Genomic DNA, 10,000 nt, shown 5'->3' with positions numbered 1-10,000 from the left:
TCTCCAGAGACGTTCTATATTTTGAGTATGGATGGTTGGGTCTAGGGGTCAACGAAATGTTCCGAATGATTAATAGACTTATGAACGTAACCAATTTCCGATAGTGAGTTGTATGCAGACCACTTATCACTGATAATAATACTACCAGGTTTGATATACTTCTGGATGAGGGGAATTAGAGTAGCAGCATCTCGTTTAGTAGAAAGGGGGGGAACTAAAGGGATAATGAAAAATTTCTTGGACACACGCTCAATACCCCCAAAGACCCATATGGCACTTAACGGTCTACCACGGTTGTATTTAGATTTACAAAAATGAGTTTCGTCTATTTCAACAGTAACTCCATCACCACCAATCGCCTCTTGATTATCGAAGAAGTATTCGGTAACCTCCGAACAGAAACTTCTCCAATCCACACTAGTTTTCGAAGATATGTCGATACCATCCAAGAGGTCTCATGGTCCGAATGTTTATGCAAAAAGTGGTTGGCACATAATATTATCTTCCATGGGGGTAGACGACTTTTGTCCAAAAAGTACCTTTATAGGCAGTAACGGTATAACCACAACGACGTTTCTTCTTAGTTTTACGAATGATGGATTCAAAGTGCAATAAAACACGAGAATGTCTTCCTATAAGATAAAAGAGACCGGCACTTGGGGCAGTTTAAACGCTGAGGAATAACGTTGTGAGATTTAAGAAAATGCTCAACATTACCTGAAGTATCAAAAAAATCACCATGGAATTGAGCCACTGCTTTTAGGTACGGAATACTGCAGCCGCTACAAGATTCTATAACTTGCTCCATCGCAAAATACAAAAAAAGAAACCGCACTTGTAATGTAGAACTGTCTCACCAGGTCAAAGGTTACAACGGAAAAGGCATTGGAACAAAGGGTATGAAAAGACCGCTCAAAGGGATAAAGGAAGGGAGATATCTGCATAGGCCTAGGATGGTGATTGGTTAAGGGAAAAACAAAGAACACTAGCGGGTAAACATGAATGAACTAAATACAGAAACTAGACCAGAGAAAGGATTTATGGGACACAGAGGAGTGAAAAGGAAATGACCAAAAAAATAAAAATAAAACAATATAGAAAGGTAAAATGGAACGAACGGTAAATAATATTGAATGGGAATATAAAATGAGATGATTATACCGAGAATTAACTGGATAAAAAAACTAGTCCAGAGTAAGTATTTATGGGCAACCGGAAGAGAAAAGGAAATAACCAAACAAATAAACCCAATATAGGAAGGTAAAATGGAATGTATGATAAATAATATTGAATGGGAATATAAAATGAGAAAATAATACGGTAATAAAAAGAGTAATTTAGGAGGGGAAACTCCTGCGAATGGGGGTGATATATGCGCAGGTCGGGAAACTGGTGCGAACGAACCTACGTACAAATGGGAAAGGAAATAACCAAACAAATAAACCCAATATAGGAAGGTAAAATGGAATGTATGATAAATAATATTGAATGGGATATAAAATGAGAAAATAATACGGTAATAAAAAGAGTAATTTGAGAGGGGAAACTTCCTGCGAAGGGGGGTGATATATGCGCAGGTCGGAAACTGGTGCGAACGAACCTACGTACAAATGGGAAAGGAAATAACCAAACAAATAAACCCAATATAGGAAGGTAAAATGGAATGTATGATAAATAATATTGAATGGGAATATAAAATGAGAAAATAATATGGTAATAAAAAGAGTAATTTGAGAGGGGAAACTCCTGCGAAGGGGGGTTATATATGCGCAGGTCGGAAACTGGTGCGAACGAGCGTACGTACAAATGGGCGCTAATGTTAGCATGGAATGCTAACATTTGATCTACATCAGGTATGGAATGCTAACATTTAATCTACATCAGGCGTTGGCAGCACTGGTTACTGTATTACTACAAGAAATAACCTTTGAAACGGCTCCTCCCAAATATATCCAGTTATACTGTTTTGTATTTTCCTACGGTTATAATACATACAAGAAGGAAATGTATAGAGAAGAAAAGGATTGATTTACGGTTATATATCAGTTCCCCAGTATGTTTTCCCCACCCAAAACCCCGAGATCCCACTAGGGGTCCCCCATTATCAGAGGATATAGATGTATATATATTTCTGAAACTATTCATTTGCGACGGGAACGAGTGTTATTTTCGAAGGGAGCGTAATTTTTCCTATAAGAAAAAGTAGTTGGTATCCACGGTTACATTGCCATGTAATACACTACAATAGAACCAATATATATATATATATATATATATATACATGCATCATCAGCCATTACTACTCCACTGCAGAACAATAGCCTCAGACATGTCCTTCCACTTACATAACTTTATGGTCTCATATGCCAGCCACTAACGCAAACTTTCTTTTTATTTCGTCAACTGATCGTATTCTCTTCCTTTTCTGTTTCCTTTGCAATCTTTGGTTATTAGCCGTTGTCACCAAAAACGGACTATCAAATCTAGGATATATATGTAACTTATTGCTAGTTACGGGAGCCCTCAATTGGCTGAAAACAGTATCTTCTATAACACCCAACTCTATTAGTTTTTACATTGAGAATTATTCAGCGTGCTCCAGAAACCCAATTACTTCCTTGGGAGTACTCGGTCAGGGATATTCTTTGATAGCCTACTGAAACATGGTTGAATACACGCTGGATTCACAAAGTGACCTGGAAATTCTATTTTCTTATGGAAAAGAAACATTTTGTTAAGTCAGTTTTCATGCCGTTACGGCACAATGTTTTAAGACCTTGTGATCATTATGTTTATATTCTGTTGTTTTCCAGGAGATCATATAATTATGATAAAGAACATTATGACCAATAAAAGGCGATAAACTTCTATCCTCGGAGAGTGACTGGAACCATTTTTCAAACCAAAGAATATTGAATTAAATTGAAATAAATGATCGTTTGCTACAGCCTAAAGGCCGTTTTCTCTTACTGTGCTCTTGAATAGAGATTTGATGATAGTGGTGTAATATTGACTGAGCCGTACTAATTATGATTAACTCTGTGATTAAGGGCAATTGATATGCATAGTCTTAATTTAGAGCCTTTAATTTCAGCTGCTGACTCCCAGCTTAATTTACTGGACAAAGATATGCAGTCTATTAAATTTTCATTCTCGGTTTGGATATTAATATCTGACTCCATTGTTCAGTTCGTTCTTTAATCAGGTTGCATAAGATTTTTCATAATTGTGACCATCTTTTGCATTCAGATCTTCCAATAATTTATCATCAAGGATGTAATACTTGCTATGCAGTTGATACTTTAATAAAAATCCTTCTCCTTCGAAGAACCAACACTAAACAGCATTCAAAAAGTTTTATTCCAGCTTTGACCAGATTGTAAATTGATCTTCCTATCTGGCAATTGAGTCACTGAGACTTTAGAAGTTCCAAACTGCAGTCAATGTTTTAATGTTAAATAGGCTAACATTAAGTCTTTCTTCATAGTTTATAAATGACAGATATATTTCAATGCTGTTACTGATCTTAAGATATTTTATATTCTCTATTCATAAACTGTTCATATAGTTATTCATTTCCTTATTTATTTTCCTCAATGGACTATTTTTCCTTGTTTTAGCACTTTGCCTTGTAGTGCATAGCTTTTCCAACTATTGTTGTAGCTTAGCTAATAATAATAATATATATATATATATATATATATATATATATATATATACCAAATATTACTTAGATGGGATGGATTAAAAAAACATAAAATAAGTTAATGAAAGTAATATAAAACAATTAATGATTCCTTTCTTGGTTGCAGGCAATATGGATTCGAACTGGCAGGCCAGGTATGGGACAAATTTCCTCGAGTTGTTTCTGAATTTTCTGAGATTTTTTTTCTGTACCTCCTCAACAGTGACAAGCCAACAACACAAGCAAGTATTATATCAAACACTGTAGCCTCTATCTCTTTAGTAGCTACTTGCACATACACAAGCATATCATGATTGGTATGGAAGAAGAGGAGATTCCAAAATCTAGGTAATCAGTTAATGTATCTATAACTTGGGGCTCTTCGGTTAGGGCTACATTTTTCGATACAACATTAATCCCGTAACATTTCAGTATTAGAAAAGTATAATTTTACAGCAAACTTGGTATGAAAATGGCTTATTGACTAGTATATGTAGTAGTCAGTGGAATAGGATTTCCCCTGTCCTTTTACATCAAGAATCGATATCCAATACATCAATACCTTCCTGTATGACGATATCATTCCTGACACAATAAAGTAGCAGACGATATCTCACTCCTACTTCTCTAGCAGTTCTTATCAAATTCCATAATTATTATTATTATTATTACTTACTAAGCTACAACCCTAGTTGGAAAAGCAGTATGCTATAAGCCCAGGGGCTCCAACAGGGAAAATAGCTCAGTGCGGAAAGGAAAAAAGGAAAAATAAAATATTCTAAGAAGAGTAACAACAATAAATATCTCCTATATAAACTATAAAAACTTCAACAAAACAAGAGGAAGAGAAATAAGATAGGAGAGTGTGCTCGAGTGTACCCTCAAGCAAGAGAACTCTAACCCAAGACAGTGAAAGGCCATGGTACAGAGGCTATGGCACTACACAAGACTAGAGAACAGTGGTTTGATTTTGGAGTGTCCTTCTCCTAGAAGAGCTGCTTACCATAGCTAAAGAGTCTCTTCTACCCTTACCAAGAGGAAAGTGGCACTGAACAATTACAGTGCAGTAACCCCTTGGGTGATGAAGAATTGTTTGGTAATCTGTGTTGTCAGGTGTATGAGGATAGAGGAGAATATGTAAAGAATATGCCAGACTATTCAGTGTGTATGTAGGCAAAGGGAAAATGAACCGTAACCAGAGAGGAGGATCCAATGTAGTACTGTCTGGCCAGTCAAAAGACCCCATAACTCTCTAGCGGTAGTATCTCAACGGGTGGCTGGTGCCCTGGCCAACCTACTACCATAAACTACCATAATCCCAAAACTAGTCCCACCATCAACTAAGAGCCTCATGTGCAATGAAATTATTGTGTAAAGGTTATAGTCTTGTCTGACCACACAGGTTATGATATATATAGGTCAAGAAAATCTGTGTTCCATATCATAATCACTTGGGTCATTTTATTTTGACGTGCCCAGAAGAACCAAATCTAGAGTAATAAGGTGAAACAATAAAAAAGTAGACAAACCATAAGCAAAGAAGCCCAAGAAAAGGAATAACCCCGAAAACACAAGTCCCTCGGAGGCTGGCAAGAGAACTCACCTCCTGGAAGTCCACATGGCATGATGTTGCCCCCCCCCCCCCCCCCAAAGAAAAAAAAAGAGAGAGAGAGAGCTATTAGGTCTGCCCCAATCTTTTCATCTCGCACTGTACTTCAATTTAACACCTTTCCGTCCAATCCTTCGAGTCCTAACTCCCCCTCCCCTCCTCCACCTATCTTTTCCCCCTATACTGTACCAGTAGTTGTATTCCATGTGTTTTTTTTTTAATTTGACTAAGATCTAAAAGAATCTTATGGGTGAAGAATAATTAGTTTTCCCCATATCATCTGCTCAAGCTTACTTGTAAAGTTGAGGAAAAAAATAAACTTTCCTGACTGGGTAATTATAGGATACTTCCATGTTTGCGCCCACTCTATCTGCTCCCACTAAGCCTGACAGAGAAAGTTTAGATAATTTTTTAACTTTATGTTTAATACAAATATTTTTAGCTACTTTGTCCCTGAACAACATTTCAAGGTTAACCCATAAATCACATTACAATATGCCTCTAAAGAGTACTCTACTAGTCTCTTATATCTTTCAATTCATCCTCCATCGCCGAACTGAAGATGTTTTTCACACTGAACATAACTTGAGAACCAAGGGATAGAACTGAATCCTTTTCTTTGTCTTCTCTACAAACTATTTTTACCTAGCATTGTGTTGCAAATACTCTAAGCAATGTTAGCGGTTCCAAGTGGCTACTTAGGTAAGGCCCTTTAGCATGTTTTCAATAAACTTTGCAAAATACCCATTCATTATTACCACATGAATTTGATGGAGTGGATCTTATCCGCGAACATCCCTTTTCCCTCAGGCTTGAATGGTAGCCCGGAGGAAACCCATCTGTCCAGAGCTTCATCTATTCCTCAAACCAATATCCAGTACCTCCTTGATTGTGACTTATGCTCAACTGCTTCAAACTCCCACCTTTTCAGCTCATTGTTTCACTATTTCAAGAATACATCTACATATTGCTCATCTTCCAAATAAAGCACTACAATGCCAACAGTTAGGTTATGCATAGCAAAATGAGAAATAACGGCATAAAAAAAAAAAACTCATTAACCCTATGAATACCACAAAGGACGGGAGCATGGAGGCACACGTTTAGTCAAGTTGTAAATCTCAGCATCATTATATACATGCCTAGATACACTGACTCTAATCCAGACTTCCTTGTCTGTGGTTGCATTCAATAAACAGGACCTTCCAAGAACACTTTGATGAAGTTGTGCAGAGTTGATTGTTATATTATTTGCTAGAATTTTCATTAAGTCCAGCAAAATCTTAATCAGTTATGATTTGGAATAACTATATTCAGGGGCTGTTACTAAGGGAGTTCATGATTTTTCTGAAAAGGTTTACACTTAACAGCTCCTCCTTTACTTAAACCAAATGGCTCTGCCACTTGCTGGCCAAAAGAAAAAGGCAACACTTTTCGTTTTTCAATTACTTCATAAAATTTTTATGGAGTCTCTCCAATTACTATATTACTGATTGACACTTATAGGTACTTACGTGAGGGAGCATAAAGCATGGGCAATGAAGTATACAGTTTTATTTACATGGTTCTACTTAATATGAAATGGTATTTTTCATACCTAACATCATGTGCCTCTAAGGGTGACTCTACTTGTCTCTATATGTATTTATGATTATTCCTGTCACCACACCAAATCTTACTGACGTGAGAGCCGATATTATTGATCTCCCATTTCTTACTGAAGTGAAATCAGTGACTGTCATTTTGTGCTTTCAGTAATGTTCTTTATATGTGCTGTTGATGTTAATACCTTAGGTAATGTCTAAAATATATATTTCATATATAGACTATAAAAAGACTTATGTCACCCTGTTCAACATCAAAATGTTTGCTGCAAGTTTGAGTTTTTTGAAGTTCTACTGATACAACTTGGTCACACCTGGAATAAAACTTCGAGAATACTGAGTAGTATTGAGCCTCATGATGGAGAAGGAATGACTATCAGAATTGACTGCACACCTAGTATAAGGGACAGGATGGAACTGTCCGGGAAGATCCGAATATAAATGATGGTCAGAATTATGAATAATCTCATGCAACATGCAGAATGAACTAATTGAACGAAGATGATAAGGATTGATATCAGGAATGATTTATTTATTTCACCGTAAGTTCATGTCTAACAAATTAAGATGAGAATCAATAGTTGAAGACCAGGCAGGAAAACAATACTCGAAACTAGGTAGAATGAAAGAATGAAAATACTTCTTCAAAATAGATGCGTTCCTCGAAAATCTTTAAAAAGTTTCTCAATAAGACAATTTTTCTTACAGTTGAAGAAGAACAGACCTACTATGTTTCTTAAAAGTAAATTTTCGGTCGAGAATTACGTCTAAAATTTTTAATGAGTTATTCAAAGTAAAAAAAAAAAATATTATCAATGCCGAGATCATTATGTTGAGGAGCCACTGCCCTTGATCTACTTACAATCATACTTTGAGTTTTGTTAGGATTTACCTTCATACCCCATAATTTGCACCATTCACTAATTTTAGCTAGATCTCTATTAAGGGTTTCAGCAACTCCAGATCTACATTCAGGAGATGGAATTGATGCAAAGAGAGTAGCATCATCTGCATACTCAATAAGCTTGTTTTATAGGCCAAACCACATCTCATATTTATATAGTATGAAAAGTAATGGGCCAAGAACACTAACCTGAGGGACACCAGATATCACATTCCTATACTTATTATGGTGCCCAGTAGCAACAACTCTTTGTCTTTGGGATCTATTAGTTAAGTTCAATAATGATGCCGAGAAACGACCCACCGACTCCCAACTGCTTGAGTTTGAAAACAAGGGCCTTATGATTAACATGGTCAAAGGCCGGATTAAAACCAAGGCCAGTCATACGAACTTCCTGACCACAATCAGTGGGTTTCTGTACAGCATTGGAGATTGTAAGAAGGGCATCACATTCTCCAAGGCTTTTACGAAAACTAAATTGCAAACTAGGGTACAGATGATTACCTTCAGCAAACCTATTAAGAAATTTTACGAAAAGACGTCCAAAAACTTTAGATAATATGAGAGTTATGGAAATTGGACGGTAATCAGTTGGACTTGAGCTACCACAAAGTGGAGTACCATTACCAATTCTCTAGCAAGTGCTCAAAATTTTTCTTCTTGCTAACTTATGCAAAATAACAGATAACTTTAGAGTTAAGAAGTAAATAAAAAACAATAAAAAAATACCATTTGGGTCTAAACCTCCATAAGCATCAAGGTCCATCACTAGAACTATATTTTCACGAGCTCAAAAAGCTAAACTAATTAGTTTAGCCTCAGGAAATTAGGAATTAGGAAGTCGAGTTTTTCATTACTCTGCTTATTCTCAAACATAACAGACAAAAGGGTAGCCTTTTCCTTTGGCCAGTGAGTGACAGAGCCATCTGGTTTAAGTAAAGGTGGAACTGTTACGTCTGCATCAATGAGTATAGGTTTAAGGGTAGTCTGTCAATTATGTTCATCGGTTGTACCAGAAAGGGTTTCTTTAAGGTTGAATTTTATTCCTTTTCAGTTGAAGCATAAACCCTCTGAGCAAAAGATCTAAGCTGAGTATAGTTATTCCAGGCAAAATCTGATCTGTTACCCTTCCAAAGATGATGGGTTTCCCGCTTCTCCAAATAAGCACATTTACTGTCATCATTGAACCATGGTTTGTCCTTCACTCGGTACCTTAGCACATGAGAAGGGATACGTTTACTAGATTATCATTCAAAGGGACAACAGGATCAACACTAATATACAATTGTGACCAATTCAAGCCCAAAGGATAATGCAAAATCTCATTCTAGTCGGCTTCAGATTTTATATAAATATCACATGAGTATGATACATCAGGGACACACAGCTCAGTCTTCACCACTATTAAAATCAAGGCATGATCAGATGTCCAGACTGGAGAACCAACCTTACTTGTTATAATGCCAGGGAAGTTAGTGTAAACATTGAGTATAATATTATCCCGAGGGAAACAGCCAGTCTCTTCCGTGGTGATATGCCTTTTTTCTTGAAGCTTAGTATTAACCTTTAGCAGGTTTTCTTAAAGTTTCTGATTTAAATAATGTTATAGAAATATTGGCAATCTAAAGTACAGGTAAGACTGCTTCTCATCGTCTTGTAATTGTTTATATATAGTCCATTATTCCTTGTCCAACTTCCTCTTTATTTGGCACTTTTGTAACCTACAAGTACTGCTATTGCAGGGAGCTGCTTTTTAGCAATTCTTTTTTGGCCCAATACCACAGCAACAGCTATATCCACACTGAATTTATCCGAAACGTATAGTGTAAATACACTCATTTTGCTGGAACGTAAGCGAACCATACAGTGTGAAACGGGCAAAAAGGTGAATACTTGAGTAATGCCCCTTCAACAGGCCTTCACTCTACGTTGCAATATGCCCAATCATCTTTAATTTGTCCAAAGACAATGTAATGGTGTAAAATAGACCTTGTCCCCCGACATTGCTATTCATCCAGTTTTGAATGCTAACATGGAATTTACCCATTAATTGGAAGCCACCCAGGTACCCACAGTCAAGATCTAAATGCTCAAGAATATCATAGTCCTTCAGAACCTGATAGAAAAAAAAAAACGTAATTTTCTGTCCACATCATATTATCCCTCATTAATATTTTACCTGAAAAATGTTACTCACA

Source organism: Palaemon carinicauda, chromosome 2 (genome assembly GCF_036898095.1).
Source record: "Palaemon carinicauda isolate YSFRI2023 chromosome 2, ASM3689809v2, whole genome shotgun sequence".
Taxonomy (NCBI): domain Eukaryota; kingdom Metazoa; phylum Arthropoda; class Malacostraca; order Decapoda; family Palaemonidae; genus Palaemon; species Palaemon carinicauda.
This window is presented reverse-complemented; position numbering follows the sequence as displayed.